Here is a 19800-nt window from a genome sequence, read left to right on the forward strand (position 1 = left end):
CCCGAGAGAAAAATAGCACTGAGGAGGCTTCTCCAGAAGGATTCTATTGATATGGTCTTCCTACAAGAAACACTGGGTGTGGCCGATACAATTTCCCCTCTAATGGAATCCATGCTCCCAGGATGGAATTTCCAAGCTATTGATGTAAATGGCCGCTCAGGGGGCATCGCTCTAGGTTACAATCCCTGCTCAATAAATCTGAAGGGAACTTGGGGGGGAATAGGATTTATTGGGGCGGACATATACTCCACTGAGCTGGGAACAAAGATCAAAATTATAAACATATATGGGCCTACCACCATCGAGAGAATTTCTGGGAGAGGCTTTTTTCATACAACATTTTACAATCTGATAATATCATACTAGGAGGAGACCTTAATTTCTCTCTAGCCTTCTCGGAGTCTTGGTGGCACCACACACAAGCTGACCCCTTAGTGGTATTCTTTAAGCAGCTCCTAGATTCACACAATCTTATTGATATCCCATCGCCAAACTTTCCCCGACATGGAGGAATAGAAGAAGTGGGGAGGACAAGCTTGCCAGGATACTCGATTGTTTCCTCATCAAAGAACGATTCCTAGAGTAGGGCTTCACTTATCACCAATGGGTGGGATCAGGGGCCTCTCAGACCACCTGCCAATTTACCTTAACATCTGGGGAAATGTTAGCAAACCATGAGCGCCTTTCAAATTCAATTCTACACGATTGAAAGATAACTCCTATATACGCCTCGTCACAGACTTTTGGAAGGCCCACCCACCTGTGAGCAGAGGGAACATAACTAAAGGGTTCATGGCCAACCTGAAGCAATTGAAGAAGCTATCCAAGATATGGGCACATAATAAGAGGAGTGCAGAAGAACATTTTCTAAATAATATCGAACTAGAGATAGCCAATCTGGAGGACAACAGTGGGGGAACCTTCCCTTCAAATGAACTCAGGGACAAGCTCACAAAATTAACAGCCAAACGAGGAAAAATTATCAAGGAAAGGGAGGAAACTTGGAGATTGCAGAGCAGAGATATTTGGTTGAAGGAAGGTGATGACAATTCAAAAATTTTCCAAAAATTTGCAAATGGAAGGAAAGTTGTTAATACTATATGGAAACTGACAAATAAGCAAGGAGTTGAGGTGGAAACCTTCCCTCACCTAGCCTCGTTGGCTACCTCTCACTTCAAACAGGTCTACCAAGCCCCCCCCAAATGCTACCCTAGTAGAGGTCATTAGAGTAGCACAGCTTTTCCCTCGATTTTTTGAACAAGAGGATGCTATGGATAATTACAAAGAAGTTACATTAGGGGAGCTAGAGGCCACCTTGAAATGGTTTAAGAAGGATAAGAGCCCTGCTCCAGATGGGTGGTCAGTAGAGTTCTATATGGATTTCTTTGACATTCTAGGACAAGATCTTCTCAAGGTCATCGAGGAATGCTGGATGACTGGCCATATGCATGGGGCCATCAATTCCACCTTCATCGCCCTCATCCCCAAATCAGAAAATCCATCATATTCTAATGATTTTCAACCCATCTCCCTATGTAACTGGCTATACAAAATCATATCCAAAACCATTGCAAACCGCCTTCGCCCCATCCTATCCACCCACATATCTTCAGAACAATTTGCCTTCCTACAGGATCATTAGATACATGAGGTCATAGGAACATCCCAAGAACTATTGCACTCCATTCAGACTAAGAAGATCAAAGGTATGATCCTCAAGGCTGATCTATCAAAATCTTTCGACCAGGTAAGCTCACTTTACATCAGAATGCTTCTCACTCATCTAGAATTTCCTGTGGGAGTCATTAAATGGATCATGTGCTGCATTACCAAACTATCCTTCAGTGTCCTGATAAATGGGGCTGCATCTCCTTTCTTTGGCTCTAAAATAGGACTCAGATAGGGGTGCCCATTATCTCCTCTACTTTTCCTCCTAGTCATGGAAGGGCTACGAAGACTGATCAAGGACATGCACCATAGAGGCAGGCTCTAGGGAATCAGGATATCAGACAGATGCACGATAACACACCTCGTTTTCATGGATGATGTGCTAATGTTTCTAAATGGGGGGATAGGAGACCTTACCACCATCCATCACACCATCAGCCTATTCAAAACCGCTACAAGCATGATCATTAATAACTCAAAGTCCACCATAACAGTTTCAGAATGCTTTCTCATGAGATTCTCTTTGCATTACAAAGGTTCCCATTTATCATGATGTACCTAGATGAAGGCCTCCGTTACCTGGGATATAGACTGAAGCCACTCAGATACAAAATAGTGGATTGGATATGGTTGATTTCTAAGCTCGAGAGAAGACTCAATATATGGTATCATAAGCATCTTTCTAGAGTCGTAAGATTAGTGCTCATCAAAGCGGTTCTAGAGGCCACCCTCATTTACTAGATGTCCCTTACATGGATTCCAAGAGGAATCCTCAATAGAATACAAAACCTCTGCTGCAGATTCTTGTGGAAAGGAAAACAATCAGGGAGGATATTCACATGGGAAAAATGAGATCTTCTGTCTATCCCTAAGAAATGGGGCGATTGGAGTATAAAGAATTTGGAAGATTTCTCCTCTGCACTTGTGGCCAAGGTAGGGTGGAAATTAGTCACCACTAACAACCTCTAGACCAAAATTACAGTTGCTAAGTATATTGAAACATTAAGGCCATTGGACTTGTTGAGACAAACAATATGGAACAAATCTGGGGTCTCAAATATATGGAAAGCGATTTTGAATTCAATGTCACTTATAAGGGATGGCCTTACTTGGAGAATATCTGGTGGAACATTTGTTCGCATAGGCTGTGACTCTTGGATAGGATGTGGGAATGCACACCTGGTACCTGAAGGCTTACTTTAGAACCTTAATGAGAAAGGAATCACACACTTAATACACATTGTGGACCAGGAGAGATCAAATTTCCTACACCAAGCGTGGAAGTCAACCCATAGCCTACTCCTTCCTATTCAATGGCACCAATCTTGGAGCACTTACACACCAGCCCTCACTGAGTCTCACATTCGAATAAGAGAAGGGGAGGATGAGATCACATGGGCCATCGCAAAAAATGGGTGGTACTCCCCAAAAGAGGGGTATATTCATCTGGCCAATCGACACAAGCCTCACCACATAGATTCATGGTGGAAAGGAATGTGGAAGCTCAAAGAACCTCCTCGAACATGATTACTCATGTGGTCCATACTAAAGAATAAGGTACTGATGGGAGACAACTTGAACATAAGAGGGTAATATGGACCTTATTGGTGTTGCCTTTGCAAGGACATCACAGAAACATTGGATCACCTATTTCTCTCATGCCCCATCACAATCGAACTATGGAGCTCCATTCTATCTCACACACACTCATCCACCAACTAGAAGGGACATACCACTAAGGAGGTATGGGCAAATTGGTGGTCATATGTACCTACTCTTAAAGCTAGGAACCTCCCCCTTCTCATTGGTTGGGAAATTTGGATAGCTAGGAACCGCACCATCTTCTAGGACTCCACCCCCCGTTGGTCATCCATCATATCCAAAATTCTAGCCGACTACAATGCACTTGCTGAGGACGATGCCAACTCTCCTCCCAGAACTATCATCCCTGAGTCCATTGATCACTCACAACCTTGGGCATATTTTGATGGATAGACACAAGAGACAGGATGTAGTGGTGGGGAAACACTACATATAACAGATACACACTTCTATCATATTCAAATGGGACTTGGAAATGGCACAAACAACTATGCAGAGCTCATCACTACAAAAAATATCATACAATTTGCAATCGAGAAAAAATGTCATAATCTACAAGTTTTTGGTGACTCGAAAATTGTTTTCAACTGGATTAGCAAAACAACATGTCATGCATACACATTGCAACACATATTGGATGAGGTTCACAAATACATTACATATTTTGACAATTTTTCATGTCATCATATCTTAAGAGAACAGAACACACTCGCTAACAAACTTTCCAAAGAGGCAGTGATCAAGCCATTCAACCTTTAGATGATCCAGGAGTAGTGAGAAGGAGAACAATACCAGTACTACCACCATCCATACATGGACCATGCATCTCAGGCTTAATAGGAACCTGCAATCATTTGATATTTGACCTTTTATTTTTGTTTTTATTTATTTTTCTTATACATAAACAACACATGTTTACACGAATACTCGTTGCATAGAGTAACAAAAATTTGAGTTTATTAAACAATACTTGGCTGTCTCCCTGCATGGAGAACATATTTTTGTTTCTTAATTTTGGACATGCGCACAGCCTACTAAATCATACATATGCTTACAACATCTACAACATGTAATTTTCCTATCTTAATTAAAATTACGATTTTTCCAAGGGGAAAAGGAATATATTAAAGTTAAAAATAATTTATCTAATGCAAAAAGAGAGGTTTAATGTGCTTAAGGATGGTCATAGGTCTTAATTTATGTTTTAAGTTACAGGCATGGGCCTTAATTTATGTATAATTTAGAGGCCCATCATACCCCCTTGTTGAAAGTGTTGTTCATCCTCTGAGAAACTTAGTGACCTCATTGTGCCTCATCCATGGCCCTGGTGGCATCTCTCTTGTGCATTAAGAATCTTGGCTATAAGCTTTGCAAGGACAAGCCCAAAAACATATTTGTTCAAAGAAACATCATTGTTTCTTGAGACCATTAGCTTTCTTTCTTGCCCTTATTAAAAATGGTTCTTGATTTTTTTTTAGTTTGGCAAGGTCTTACACACCCTTATCAACATTCTGCTACCTTTCTCCATCATTTATTTTCCTTACGACTATCTCCTTTAGGATTTTTGGGTCACTGTAATTCCTACAGGATCGTCCTGTAGAAAACACAGTCCATTTTTAAACTGAAGTAAAGGAGTGGAAAAAATGATAGAAATGGTGGAGAAATGAATGGTAATGAGTGGTAAAATAAAAATGTGAGTGATATGGGTCTCTTTTTGATCCTCCTTTGCTCTCTGACCGTCCTTCTTGCTGACCTGCAAATGGAAATTTCATGAAAATGAAGAGGATGCTCTCTTTGTATTTTTTTTTTCAAGAATGAAATAGGATGGATGAATGATGAATAGATAGTGAATATGAAGTGTGTGGAGGGCTTGGAGTGTTGTGGTGACCTTAGCCTTTACAAAAATTTCTTCTTTTAACTGTTGTCCTCATTCCTTGAAACCATCTCCCTTCATAATTTTACTTTTCAACATTGCATGAGTAGAAAAGTGAGCTGCAATAAACTAGTTGAAGGCGGTTGGGACTGCTGACCCATCCTTAGCTTATAAAACCTCATCTCTCATGCGTTGACAACAAATTTCTAACTATAATATGCTCAAGAGAAGAGGTTAAGAATATTGCATACCTATACCTACCTGATGGTTGTTGGAGAGACATGTGTGTTGTTGCTAAGTTGATGTTGATGTACAGGCATTGGATGGTGATGCTGATGATCCTGATGCTGCTGCTAAGCTCTAGAGGAGCTTCTTTGACCTCTGGATCACCTTTAAAACTTCTCACTGCCATCATCATTATTCACCTCCCCATAGAAAATTTTTGGTCAATTGATGCACATATCTTGATAAAAACTGAAAATGGATGAAGGTTATGGAGGTCGATTTCTTGGAAACCATGCACTGGAATTTTCTGAAATTACTTGGGCATATTACAATAATCCATATGCATCTCCCATGAAACAACCTTTTAAATGGATGCATCAATATTGAGAAAATGAAAAAATGGCTGAAGGTGATGGAGGCCAATTTCTTAGAAACCATGCATTGGAATTTTCTGAAATTTATTAAGCATGTTACCATCATCCATATCCATCTCCCCCTAAAATAGATTGGCAAATGAATGCATGGTTTTCAAGCTATGGAAAAAACAAATTTCTGCTCTATATATTTTGTATCTTGTAGTAAAACAGAGCATCCTGTAGCTTTTTAGGAAAACAAGGAAAAGGAGTGGTAGATGCTTGAGAATGATGGGTGGATGGTGAAAATAGATGAGGGTGATCGATTGGCATGGCCTTGGCCTTGTTGGATCATTTGAGTGAAGTAGGAGAAAGTCAAAATTTGACTTATTTTGACTAGGCTTGACCAATTTTCCTTTGTTGGAAATAATACTGAGAGGGGGGGTGAATCAATATTATCTAACTCTTTTAATAAATCTTCCTTATTTGTTCCTTGAATTATTTTTGCATGTCAGTACCATAAAATAATGAACATGAACAAAGAAAACAGATAGTCACACCAAAGAACACAAGATGTAAGGTGGAAACCCAATGTGGGTGAAAACCACCTGCTGCAATATGTCTCTATCTTCTTTCAAATTAAAAACTCCTTTTACAATGGTTATGTACTGGTGCAGTCATTTACCAGTACGCAAGCTGCAACCTGTAGAGAGCTACAACTGTCTCTCTCATTTTCCAGTCTCTCCTGGAAGGGAGCTACAACCCCCTACTTCTTTTCTTACAAGGACCACTTTTCATAAATTTTCAAACTGGATCCATAAGCATCAAATGATCATCAAGTATAAGAGAATCACCCAGTCAACTGTAGTAACCAGATCAACAATAATAGGACCAAACCCAGAACACAGCAATGATAAACAAAGATTTTAAGAGAAGTAAGAAGCTTCACCCATGTACTGCCTGCTTACAGTACGCACACTGCTCAACTACTCGCCTGCTTACGTACGCACCCTGCTCAACTGCTCGCCTGCTTACGTATGCACCCTGCTCAACTGCTCGCCTGCTTACATATGCATTGTATCCATTGAACTGACTGCGGACCTCCGCACCTGCAACCCTTCCGTGCCTGCGTATCGGCGCACCTGAAACGCTTCGTTCCTGCGTATGTATGCACTTTTCTTTCACTGTACCTACGTACCTTCAGACATAGATGATTTCAAGACTTCAGAAATAACCCAGACAGTCAGATCTACAGATCTGAACATGTGCCGAAGAGATCTCAATCCATCAGTAGATTCGCCTTATTTAGATCTAGACATACTCCCAAGAGATCATAATATTTCAGATCTAGCCCTCATAAGATATTCAAACCAAAACATGCACAAGCCAAATGATCTCCTTTCCTTTATATAGGAAAGCTCTTCCTTAAATCATGGATTAATGCCATGGGATGACACCATAATAACACAAAATCGTCGACTAAATACCAAAGGTTAAACATAAGAAACCCCACGTATGCTTTTCTCTGCCTTGAAATGTGTGCACTGGGGTACGCACCTCTTGAACGGCTGACCTGCGTATCAGGCCGCGGTCCCTTCACGGTGTACTTGCGGGTACGCACTTTCTGAACTAATCTCCTGCGTACTTCTTAATTTTCAACATATTGAGAGGCTTGCCATGGGTGTTGCCATCAAGTACAACATCTGTAACATATAGCCATACCAGAAACATAATGCCAACAATCTCCCCCTTTGGACTGGATGGCAACCTCAAAACTTCAGCTTCATTCTCCCCCTTTGACATCAAGGGCAAAGGGTTATGCTCCCCCTGAATATGAACCAGATCTGCAACGAAGAACCATAATCCACCATGAAAGAGATAGAGACATATTGCAGCTACTTCCAAGATCTCCTTCTGCACATCCTCCATAATGCCAACAATGCATTATATGCTCCCCCTGAACCTGTACCATCAATCAGAAGAGGTTCAACAATAAGATGATGCATCAACAACCCCAAGCTTTTTCCTGAGGTATTCAAAAGTGTCCCTGGGCAATGGTTTGGTGAGAATATAAGCAACTTGTTCCTTAGAAGGAACATACTCCAACTTGACCTTCTGTTCAAGCACTTGTTCCCGGAGAAAATGATACTTGATTGGTATGTGCTTGGTTTTTGAATGCATAACAGGATTCTTTGAGATGCTGATTGCACTTGTGTTATCACATAAGATGGGGATTGGTGGTGTACAAGTGATTTGAAAGTCCCGCAAAGTCTGCATCATCCAAAGGAGTTGGGTGCAACAAGATGCAACATCAACATATTCCGCTTCAGCTGTAGACAAGGCAATCGAACTTTGTTTCTTGCTGAACCAAGATACCAGTCTGGAACCCATAAAGAACACACCACCACTTGTGATTTTCCTGTCATCCACGCTGCCGGCCCAATCTGCATCTGTATAAGCATGAAGTGCAAGATCTATATATCTAGGATACCATAAGCCATAATTTTGAGTCCCTTGAAGATATTTGAAAATTCTCTTTACTGCCTGAAGATGAGTCTCCTTCGGATTTTCCTGAAATCTTCCAACTATTCCAACTGCATGCATGATGTCCGGTCGGGTACCTGTCAAATAAAGTAAACTTCCAATCATAGATCTGTAGGTTGGTTGATGTACTGTTGCAGATTCATCATTTGCACTGAGGCTACATCCTGTGACCATGGGTGTACATACTGGTTTTGCATCTTCCATACCATATTTCTTCAAAATCTGTTTGAGATACTTGGTTTGAGATAAAAAGATTCCTCCTTCTTTTTGTTGGATTTGCAAACCAAGGAAATATGTCAGTTCTCCTAGCAAGGACATTTCAAATTCTTTCTGCATGACCAAGGCAAAGCTTTGACTCATAGCTTCTTCATTGCTCCCAAAAATAATGTCATCTACATACACAACAAGTATTAGCAATTTGTCATTTTCAACTTTTATATAAAGATTGCTATCTGCTGATCCTTTTGAAAAGCCTTGTTGATGAAGATATTTGTCCAAACGGTAGTACCAAGCCCTTGGAGCTTGTTTGAGACCATAGAGAGCCTTTTTCAATCTGCATACAAGATTTGGATCATTTCCAAGAATGAACCCATCTGGTTGTTCAATGTACACTTCTTCTTCCAAGTCTCCATTCAGAAAGGCTGATTTCACGTCCATTTGAAATACTTTGAAGTTTGAAAACTTGAGAGAGCAAGGAACATTCGGATGGCCTCAAGTCTTGCAACAGGAGCAAAGGTTTCTTCAAAGTCTATTCCTTCTTGCTGCGCATACCCTTTACAAACAAGTCTGGCTTTGTTTCTAATTACTTCTCCATTTTCATTCAATTTATTTTTGAAGACCCATTTTGTTCCGATAACATTCTTATCTTTTGGTCTAGGAACCAGCTCCCAAGTGTTGTTCTTTTCGATCTGCTCAAGTTCTTCATCCATTGCTTTCACCCAACATTCATCTTTGCATGCCTCTTTCACATTTTGTGGTTCAGTAGAGGAGAGTAATGCCAAATAGCTTGAAGCTTCTGCAACTGTTCTTCTTGTTTGTACACCTGCTTCTTTCTGCCCCATAATCTGAGATTCTGGATGATTCTTCTGAACATATCTGGATGGAGTCTTTTCTTCTATTCTTGCTTGCTCCTTTGGTTCTTCTTGAGGTTCTTCTTCTTCATCATTCTGTAGTTGGAGGTAGCCTTCATCTTCTTCGATGTCTTCATGATGTACTTGCCTAGGAATGTATCCCTTCTCATCAACCACTACATCAATGCTGTCAACAATTCTGCCAAGTCTTTTATTGTAGCATTTGTATGCTTTGCTATGTGGAGAGTAACCAAGAAGAATGCCTTCATCTGCTCTAGGTTCAAGTTTGCCAAGCTGCTCATCAGTATTCTTGATATAGCATTTGCTCCCAAAGATTTTGAAGTGCTTTACCGAAGGAGTCCTACCACTCCAGAGCTCATGAGGAGTTTGAGTGTTGTTCACCCGGACATTTGTTTTGTTGAGAATAACAACCGCAGCATGTGCAGCTTCACCCCAGAAAGTTGCGGGAGTTCCTGACTCATCAAGCATAGCACGAGCCATTTGTTGGACTGTTCTGTTCATTCTTTCCACAACTCCATTTTGCTGAGGAGTTCTTGCTGTAGAGAATTCTCTTCTTATCCCATGTTCTTCACAGAAATCGAAAAATTCATTTGAAGTAAATTCCCCACCTCTGTCGGATCTGAGGCACTTAATTTTGTGACCTGATTCATTTTCAACCAAGGCTTTGAAGGATTTGAATTTTTCGAATGCTTCATCTTTGTGCTTCATAAGTCCTAACCAGACAAACCTGGAGAAATCGTCAATGAATAATATCAAGTATTCTTCTCCTCGAGGTGTTCTTTTCCTGAAAGGACCGCATGTATCTGTATGTACTAGCTCAAGAGGCATGCTAGCTGATCCTTCTTTCTCTGGAAAGTTAGTTCTGGTTTGTTTTCCAAACTGACATGATTTGCATATGGTGTTGTCAGGAATTTTGATATCTGGAAGATCGCGAACTGCCTGATATTTGCATGCTTTCCTTATTTGTGAAAAGCTTAGATGTCCCAACCTCCGATGCCATAACCAGTGCTCATCATCCTTGCTCAGATAGCATTGTTGTTGTCCTTCTTAAAATATGTACAGATTATTTGGAGTTCTTTTGCCTTTGATCACTGTTTTACCTGTATCAAGATCACGAACAAGACATCCATTTGATCTGAATATAACCTCGGTTCTTTGATCACACATCTGGCTGACACTTAGAAGATTATGCTTCAATCCATCAACATACAAAACATTTCCAGCCTTGACCTTTTCTTTTAACTGAGCAATGCCTTTTCCTTTTATAGTTGCAGGAGTATCATTTCCAAAAGAGACTTTCTTTCCCTTTTCTAGAGTAGAATAAGACTCAAGTTTTTCTTTATCACCTGTCATATGCTTCGAACATCCACTGTCAATGTACCATAGATTTTCCTGTCCCTCTGCATAAAATGCTATCCCACATCTTTCTGTTTGAGGTTCCTTTATTCTCCATGTTTTGGTGCTTGAGGCTTGTTCCTTTTTCTGCTGAAACCTGCTCCTGCATTCAGAGTCTTCATGACCAAAGTTATTGCAAATAGAACATTCAACTTCATTTTCAAGAACCGAAAAGTTGTTATAGGTCCTTTTTGTAATCCCCGTCATACTTCTTTGTTTTTGAGCTTCCCTAGTCATGATCGTTTTATATGCAACACATTGAGCTGCTTTGTGACCAAAGTTATGGCAAGAAAAGCATTGTCCATTGAAGAAACTTCTGCGGTTATCGAATCTACCAGCCAATTGATTGTAATTTCTATTGTCATCTATTCTTGAACCAAATTGAGAAGATTTTACCTGTGGCTGGTTGTAGCTTTTGTTCACCCTTAAGATGGATTTCCCCTGATAGTTTCTGTTTGTAATTCATCCCTGCTTTACCTGATGATCTTCATTGTGCTTTTGCTCATTTCTTCTTGCTGCATCAAGATAACTTTTTGAGGTGGATGCTTGAGAAGTTTCTCCATTATAGCCCAGACCTGTCTTGTTTAGTGGAGACCACTGCACATTGATAATCTCATCCAAAGTTTCAGATCCTTTGACAAACTTAAGATTAATAGCTTTTGTTTTCTCAATCTCTTTTCTAAGACCAACAATTTCACCTTCTAATTTTTCAAGATGTTTTTCTTTTTCATCAATTTGAAATTGTAGAGTATCAATGATCATATTCTTTTCTTCTATACATCTCTTGAGTCTAGTAATTTCATCATAAAGGTTATCCACATCTATAGCATCCATATAATCATCATCTTCAAATGCCATTAACAACTTATATTCATTACCTCGTTCATCTTCATCACTGTTTGATAGACCATCACTATCTTCATGAGTGTAGTAGCTTTTCTTATTTGCATTCTGTTTCTTGTTCCATCTAGCAGGTTCCTTTCCTTTATCCTTATAAGGACATTTTTCAGCATAATGACCTACTCTTCCACAAGAAAAGCATTTAAAAGGTAACTTACCTCTGAACCTTCCAGAACCCCTTTGAAGATTTCTGACAAAATTTGATTCTTCTTCTTCTTCCTCTGGGACGTGGCTTGCTTCATAATAATCTCCTTTGCCTGATGCCTTGAAAGCAGCTTCTCTTCTGTTTGATGGACCTCCCTTTCTCATTTCATAAGCAGTTAGAATTCCATGTAGCTGAGACATAGTAAGGATTCGTAGATTTTCCTTTTCTTCTATTGTAGATACTTTAGATTCAAACTTGGGCGACAATGATCTTAGAACCTTTTCAACCACAATAGCCTCTTTTATTTCTTCACCCAAATTTTTCATACAATTAACAACCTCATCTACCCGAAGAAAATAGTTAGCCACACTTTCATCATTATACATCTTGAGAGTCTCATACTGAATTCTGAGAGTTTGAAGTTTAGCACGTTTTACCTGTTCATCTCCTTCATAGCTCGTGACAGTTTTGTCCCATATCTCTTTTGCGGATTTATAGTGCATTACCTTCATGAATTCTGATTGGGATATACATCCTAATAGAGTACTGACTGCTTTCGCATTTGTTTCATACTTCTTTTTCTCGGCTGCATCTCTAGGAGTAGCTGAAGGAAAAGCGTAGCCTGTCTCTACGATGTCCCAAACTTCTGTACCAAGAGATTGAAGATAGGCAGTAACTCTTACCTTCCAATAATTGAAGTTTGTCCCATCAAAAACCGGTGGCCTGATTGATGCTTCTCTCTCGTAGTTGCTCATGATGAACGATCTACCTTCAAGCGATCAAGCTTCTCTGAAGGACCTGCTCTGATACCAATTGTTGGAAATAATACTGAGAGGGGGGATGAATCAGTATTATCTAACTCTTTTAATAAATCTTCCCTATTTGTTCCTTGAATTATTTTTGCATGTCAGTACCATAAAATAATGAACATGAACAAAGAAAACAGATAGTAACACCAAAGAACACAAGATGTAAGGTGGAAACCCAATGTGGGTGAAAACCACCTGCTGCAATATGTCTCTATCTTCTTTCAAATTAGAAACTCCTTTTACAATGGTTATGTACTAGTGCAGTCATTTACCAGTACGCAGGCTGCAACCTGCAGAGAGCTACAACTCTCTCTCTCGTTTTCCAGTCTCTCCTGGAAGGGAGCTACAACCCCCTACTTCCTTTCTTACATGGACCACTTTTCATAAATTTTCAAACTGGATCCATAAGCATCAAATGATCATCAAGTATAAGAGAATCACCCAGTCAACTGTAGTAACTAGATCAACAATAATAGGACCAAACCCAGAACACAACAATGATAAACAAAGATTTTAAGAGAAGTAAGCAGCTTCACCCATGTACTTCCTGCTTACAGTACGCACCCTGCTCAACTGCTCGCCTGCTTACGTACGCACCCTGCTCAACTTCTCGCCTGCTTACGTACACACCCTGCTCAACTGCTCGCCTGCTTACATACGCACTGTATCCATTGAACTGCCTGCGGACCTCCGCACCTGCAACCCTTCCGTGCCTGCGTACCGACGCACCTGAAACGCTTCGTTCCTGCGTATGTATGCAATTTTCTTTCACTGTACCTGCGTACCTTTGGGAATAGATGATTTCAAGACTTCAGAAATAACCCAGACAGTCAGATCTACAGATCTGAATATGCGCCGAAGAGATCTCAATCCATCAGTAGATTCGCCTTATTTAGATCTAGACATACTCCCAAGAGATCATAATATTTCAGATCTAGCCCTCATAAGATATTCAACCCAAAACATGCACAAGCCAAATGAACTCCTTTCCTTTATATAGGAAAGCTCTTCCTTAAATCATGGATTAATACCACGGGCCGACACCATAATAACACAAAACCGTCGGCTAAATACCAAAGGTTAAACATAAGAAACCCCACGTGTGCTTTTCTCTACCTTGAAATGTGTGCACTGGGGTACGCACCTCCTGAACGGCTGACCTGCGTATCAGGCCGCGGTCCCTTCACGGTGTACCTGCGGGTACGCACTTTCTGAACTAATCTCCTGCGTACTTCTTAATTTTCAACATATTGAGAGGCTTGCCATAGGTGTTGCCATCAAGTACAACATCTGTAACATATAGCCATACCAGAAACATAATGCCAACAATCTCCCCCTTTGGACTTGATGGCAACCTCAAAACTTCAGCTTCATTCTCCCCCTTTGACATCAAGGGCAAAGGGTTATGCTCCCCCTAAGAACATGCTCCCCCTGAATATGAACCAGATCTGCAACGAAGAACCATAATCCACCATGAAAGAGATAGAGACATATTGCAGCTACTTCCAAGATCTCCTTCTGCACATCCTCCATAATCCCAACAATGCATTATATGCTCCCCCTGAACCTGTACCATCAATCAGAAGAGGTTCAGCAATAAGATGATGCATCAACAACCCCCAGCTTTTGCCTGAGGTATTCAAAAGTGTCCCTGGGCAATGGTTTGGTGAGAATATCAACAACTTGTTCCTTAGAAGGAACATACTCCAACTTGACCTTCTGTTCAAGCACTTGTTCCCGGAGAAAATGATAATTGATTGGTATGTGCTTGGTTTTTGAATGCATAACAGGATTCTTTGAGATGCTGATTGCACTTGTGTTATCACATAAGATGGGGATTGGTGGTGTACAAGTGATTTGAAAGTCCTGCAAAGTCTGCATCATCCAAAGGAGTTGGGTGCAACAAGATGCAACAGCAACATATTCCGCTTCAGCTGTAGACAAGGCAATCGAACTCTGTTTCTTGCTGAACCAAGATACCAGTCTGGAACCCATAAAGAACGCACCACCACTTGTGCTTTTCCTGTCATCCACGCTTCCGACCCAATCTGCATTTGTATAAGCATGAAGTGTAAGATCTGTATCTCTAGGATACCATAAGCCATAATTTTGAGTCCCTTGAAGATATTTGAAAATTCTCTTTACTGCCTGAAGATGAGTCTCCTTCGGATTTGCCTGAAATCTTCCAACTATTCCAACTGCATGCATGATGTCCGGTCGGGTACCTGTCAAATAAAGTAAACTTCCAATCATAGATTTGTAGGTTGGTTGATGTACTGCTGCAGATTCATCATTTGCACTGAGGCTACATCCTGTGACCATGGGTGTACATACTGGTTTTGCATCTTCCATACCATATTTCTTCAAAATCTGTTTGAGATACTTGGTTTGAGATAAAAATATTCCTCCTTCTTTTTGTTGGATTTGCAAACCAAGGAAATATGTCAGTTCTCCTAGCAAGGACATTTCAAATTCTTTCTGCATGACCAAGGCAAAGCTTTGACTCATAGCTTCTTCATTGCTCCCAAAAATAATGTCATCTACATACACAACAAGTATTAGCAATTTGTCATTTTCAACTTTTATATAAAGATTGCTATCTGCTGATCCTTTTGAAAAGCCTTGTTGATGAAGATATTTGTCCAAACGGTAGTACCAAGCCCTTGGAGCTTGTTTGAGACCATAGAGAGCCTTTTTCAATCTGCATACAAGATTTGGATCATTTCCAAGAATGAACCCATCTGGCTGTTCAATGTACACTTCTTCTTCCAAGTCTCCATTCAGAAAGGCTGATTTCACGTCCATTTGAAAAACTTTGAAGTTTTGAAAACTTGAGAGAGCAAGGAACATTCGGATGGCCTCAAGTCTTGCAACAGGAGCAAATGTTTCTTCAAAGTCTATTCCTTCTTGCTGCGCATACCCTTTACAAACAAGTCTGGCTTTGTTTCTAATTACTTCTCCATTTTCATTCAATTTATTTTTGAAGACCCATTTTGTTCCGATAACATTCTTATCTTTTGGTCTAGGAACCAGCTCCCAAGTGTTGTTCTTTTCGATCTGCTCAAGTTCTTCATCCATTTCTTTCACCCAACATTCATCTTTGCATGCCTCTTTCACATTTTGTGGTTCAGTAGAGGAGAGTAATGCCAAATAGCTTGAAGCTTCTGCAACTGTTCTTCTTGTTTGTACACCTGCTTCTTTCTGCCCCATAATCTGAGATTCTGGATGATTCTTCTGAACATATCTGGATGGAGTCTTTTCTTCTATTCTTGTTTGCTCCTTTGGTTCTTCTTGAGGTTCTTCTTGAGGTTCTTCTTCTTCATCATTCTGTCGTTGGGGGTAGCCTTCATCTTCTTTGATGTCTTCATGATGTACTTGCCTAGGAATGTATCCCTTCTCATCAACCACTACATCAATGCTGTCAACAATTCTGCCAAGTCTTTTATTGTAGCATTTGTATGCTTTGCTATGTGGAGAGTAACCAAGAAGAATGCCTTCATCTGCTCTAGGTTCAAGTTTGCCAAGCTGCTCATCAGTATTCTTGATATAGCATTTGCTCCCAAAGATTTTGAAGTGCTTTACCGAAGGAGTCCTACCACTCCAGAGCTCATGAGGAGTTTGATTGCTGTTCACCCGGACATTTGTTTTGTTGAGAATAACAACCGCAGCATGTGCAGCTTCACCCCAGAAAGTTGCGGGAGTTCCTGACTCATCAAGCATAGCACGAGCCATTTGTTGGACTGTTCTGTTCATTCTTTCCACAACTCCATTTTGCTGAGGAGTTCTTGCTGTAGAGAATTCTCTTCTTATCCCATGTTCTTCACAGAAATCGAAAAATTCATTTGAAGTAAATTCCCCACCTCTGTCGGATCTGAGGCACTTAATTTTGTGACCTGATTCATTTTCAACCAAGGCTTTGAAGGATTTGAATTTTTCGAATGCTTCATCTTTGTGCTTCATAAGTCCTAACCAGACAAACCTGGAGAAATCATCAATGAATAATATCAAGTATTCTTCTCCTCGAGGTGTTCTTTTCCTGAAGGGACCGCATGTATCTGTATGTACTAGCTCAAGAGGCATGCTAGCTGATCCTTCTTTCTCTGGAAAGTTAGTTCTGGTTTGTTTTCCAAACTGACATGATTTGCATATGGTGTTGTCAGGAATTTTGATATCTGGAAGGTCGCGAACTGCCTGATATTTGCATGCTTTCCTTATTTGTGAAAAGCTTAGATGTCCCAACCTCCGATGCCATAACCAGTGCTCATCATCCTTGCTCAGATAGCATTGTTGTTGTCCTTCTTCAAATATGTACAGATTATTTGGAGTTCTTTTTCCTTTGATCACTGTTTTACTTGTATCAAGATCACGAACAAGACATCCATTTGATCTGAATATAACCTCGGTTCTTTGATCACACATCTGGCTGACACTTAGAAGATTATGCTTCAATCCATCAACATACAAAACATTTCCAGCCTTGACCTTTTCTTTTAACTGAGAAATGCCTTTTCCTTTTATAGTTGCAGGAGTATCATTTCCAAAAGAGACTTTCTTTCCCTTTTCTAGAGCAGAATAAGACTCAAGTTTTTCTTTATCACCTGTCATATGCTTCGAACATCCACTGTCAATGTACCATAGATTTTCCTGTCCCTCTGCATAAAATGCTATCCCACATCTTTCTGTTTGAGGTTCCTTTATTCTCCATGTTTTGGTGCTTGAGGCTTGTTCCTTTTTCTGCTGAAACCTGCTCCTGCATTCAGAGTCTTCATGACCAAAGTTATTGCAAATAGAACATTCAACTTCATTTTCAAGAACCGAAAAGTTGTTATAGGTCCTTTTTGTAATCCCCGTCATACTTCTTTGTTTTTGAGCTTCCCTAGTCATGATCGTTTTATATGCAACACATTGAGCTGCTTTGTGACCAAAGTTATGGCAAGAAAAGCATTGTCCATTGAAGAAACTTCTGCGGTTATCGAATCTACCAGCCAATTGATTGTAATTTCTATTGTCATCTATTCTTGAACCAAATTGAAAAGATTTTACCTGTGGCTGGTTGTAGCTTTTGTTCACCCTTAAGATGGATTGCCCCTGATAGTTTCTGTTTGTAATTCGTCCCTGCTTTACCTGATGATCTTCATTGTGCTTTTTCTCATTTCTTCTTGCTGCATCAAGATAACTTTTTGAGGTGGATGCTTGAGAAGTTTCTCCATTATAGCCCAGACCTGTCTTGTTTAGTGGAGACCGCTGCACATTGATAATCTCATCCAAAGTTTCAGATCCTTTGACAAACTTAAGATTAATAGCTTTTGTTTTCTCAATCTCTTTTCTAAGACCAACAATTTCACCTTCTAGTTTTTCAAGATGTTTTTCTTTTTCATCAATTTGAAATTGTAGAGTATCAATGATCATATTCTTTTCTTCTATACATCTCTTGAGTCTAGTAATTTCATCATAAAGGTTATCCACATCTATAGCATCCATATAATCATCATCTTCAAATGCCATTAACAACTTATATTCATTACCTCGTTCATCTTCATCACTGTTTGATAGACCATCACTATCTTCATGAGTGTAGTAGCTTTTCTTATTTGCATTCTGTTTCTTGTTCCATCTAGCAGGTTCCTTTCCTTTATCCTTATAAGGACATTTTGCAGCATAATGACCTACTCTTCCACAAGAAAAGAATTTAAAAGGTAACTTACCTCTGAACCTTCCAGAAACCCTTTGAAGATTTCTGACAAAATTTGATTCTTCTTCTTCTTCCTCTGGGACGTGGCTTGCTTCATAATAATCTCCTTTGCCTGATGCCTTGAAAGCAGTTTCTCTTCTGTCTGATGGACCTCCCTTTCTCATTTCATAAGCAGTTAGAATTCCATGTAGCTGAGACATAGTAAGGATTCGTAGATTTTCCTTTTCTTCTATTGCAGATACTTTAGATTCAAACTTGGGAGACAATGATCTTAGAACCTTTTCAACCACAATAGCCTCTTTTATTTCTTCACCCAAAATTTTCATACAATTAACAACCTCATCTACCCGAAGAAAATAGTTAGCCACACTTTCATCATTATACATCTTGAGAGTCTCATACTGAATTCTGAGAGTTTGAAGTTTAGCATGTTTTACCTGTTCATCTCCTTCATAGCTCGTGACAGTTTTGTCCCATATCTCTTTTGCGGATTTATAGTGCATTACCTTCATGAATTCTGATTGGGATATACATCCTAATAGAGTACTGACTGCTTTCGCATTTGTTTCATACTTCTTTTTCTCGGCTGCATCTGTAGGAGTGGCTGAAGGAAAAGCGTAGCCTGTCTCTACGATGTCCCAAACTTCTGTACCAAGAGATTGAAGATAGGCAGTAACTCTTACCTTCCAATAATTGAAGTTTGTCCCATCAAAAACCGGTGGCCTAATTGATGCTTCTCTCTCATAGTTGCTCATGATGAACGATCTACCTTCAAGCGACCAAGCTTCTCTGAAGGACCTGCTCTGATACCAATTGTTGGAAATAATACTGAGAGGGGGGGTGAATCAGTATTATCTAACTCTTTTAATAAATCTTCCTTATTTGTTCCTTGAATTATTTTTGCATGTCAGTACCATAAAATAATGAACATGAACAAAGAAAACAGACAGTCACACCAAAGAACACAAGATGTAAGGTGGAAACCCAATGTGGGTGAAAACCACCTATTGCAATATGTCTATATCTTCTTTCAAATTAGAAACTCCTTTTACAATGGTTATGTACTGGTGCAGTCATTTACCAGTACGCAGGCTGCAACCTGCAGAGAGCTACAACTCTCTCTCTCGTTTTCCAGTCTCTCCTGGAAGGGAGCTACAACCCCCTACTTCCTTTCTTACATGGACCACTTTTCATAAATTTTCAAACTGGATCCATAAGCATCAAATGATCATCAAGTATAAGAGAATCACCCAGTCAACTGTAGTAACTAGATCAACAATAATAGGACCAAACCCAGAACACAGCAATGATAAACAAAGATTTTAAGAGAAGTAAGCAGCTTCACCCATGTACTTCCTGCTTACAGTACGCACCCTGCTCAACTGCTCGCCTGCTTACGTATGCACCCTGCTCAACTGCTCGCCTGCTTACATACGCACTGTATCCATTGAACTGCCTGCGGACCTCTGCACCTGCAACCCTTCCATGCCTGCGTACCAGCGC

This window comes from Pinus tabuliformis, chromosome 2_2 (assembly GCF_031772625.1).
Source record: "Pinus tabuliformis cultivar Carrire ecotype Pingquan chromosome 2_2, CPIR1, whole genome shotgun sequence".
Taxonomy (NCBI): domain Eukaryota; kingdom Viridiplantae; phylum Streptophyta; class Pinopsida; order Pinales; family Pinaceae; genus Pinus; species Pinus tabuliformis.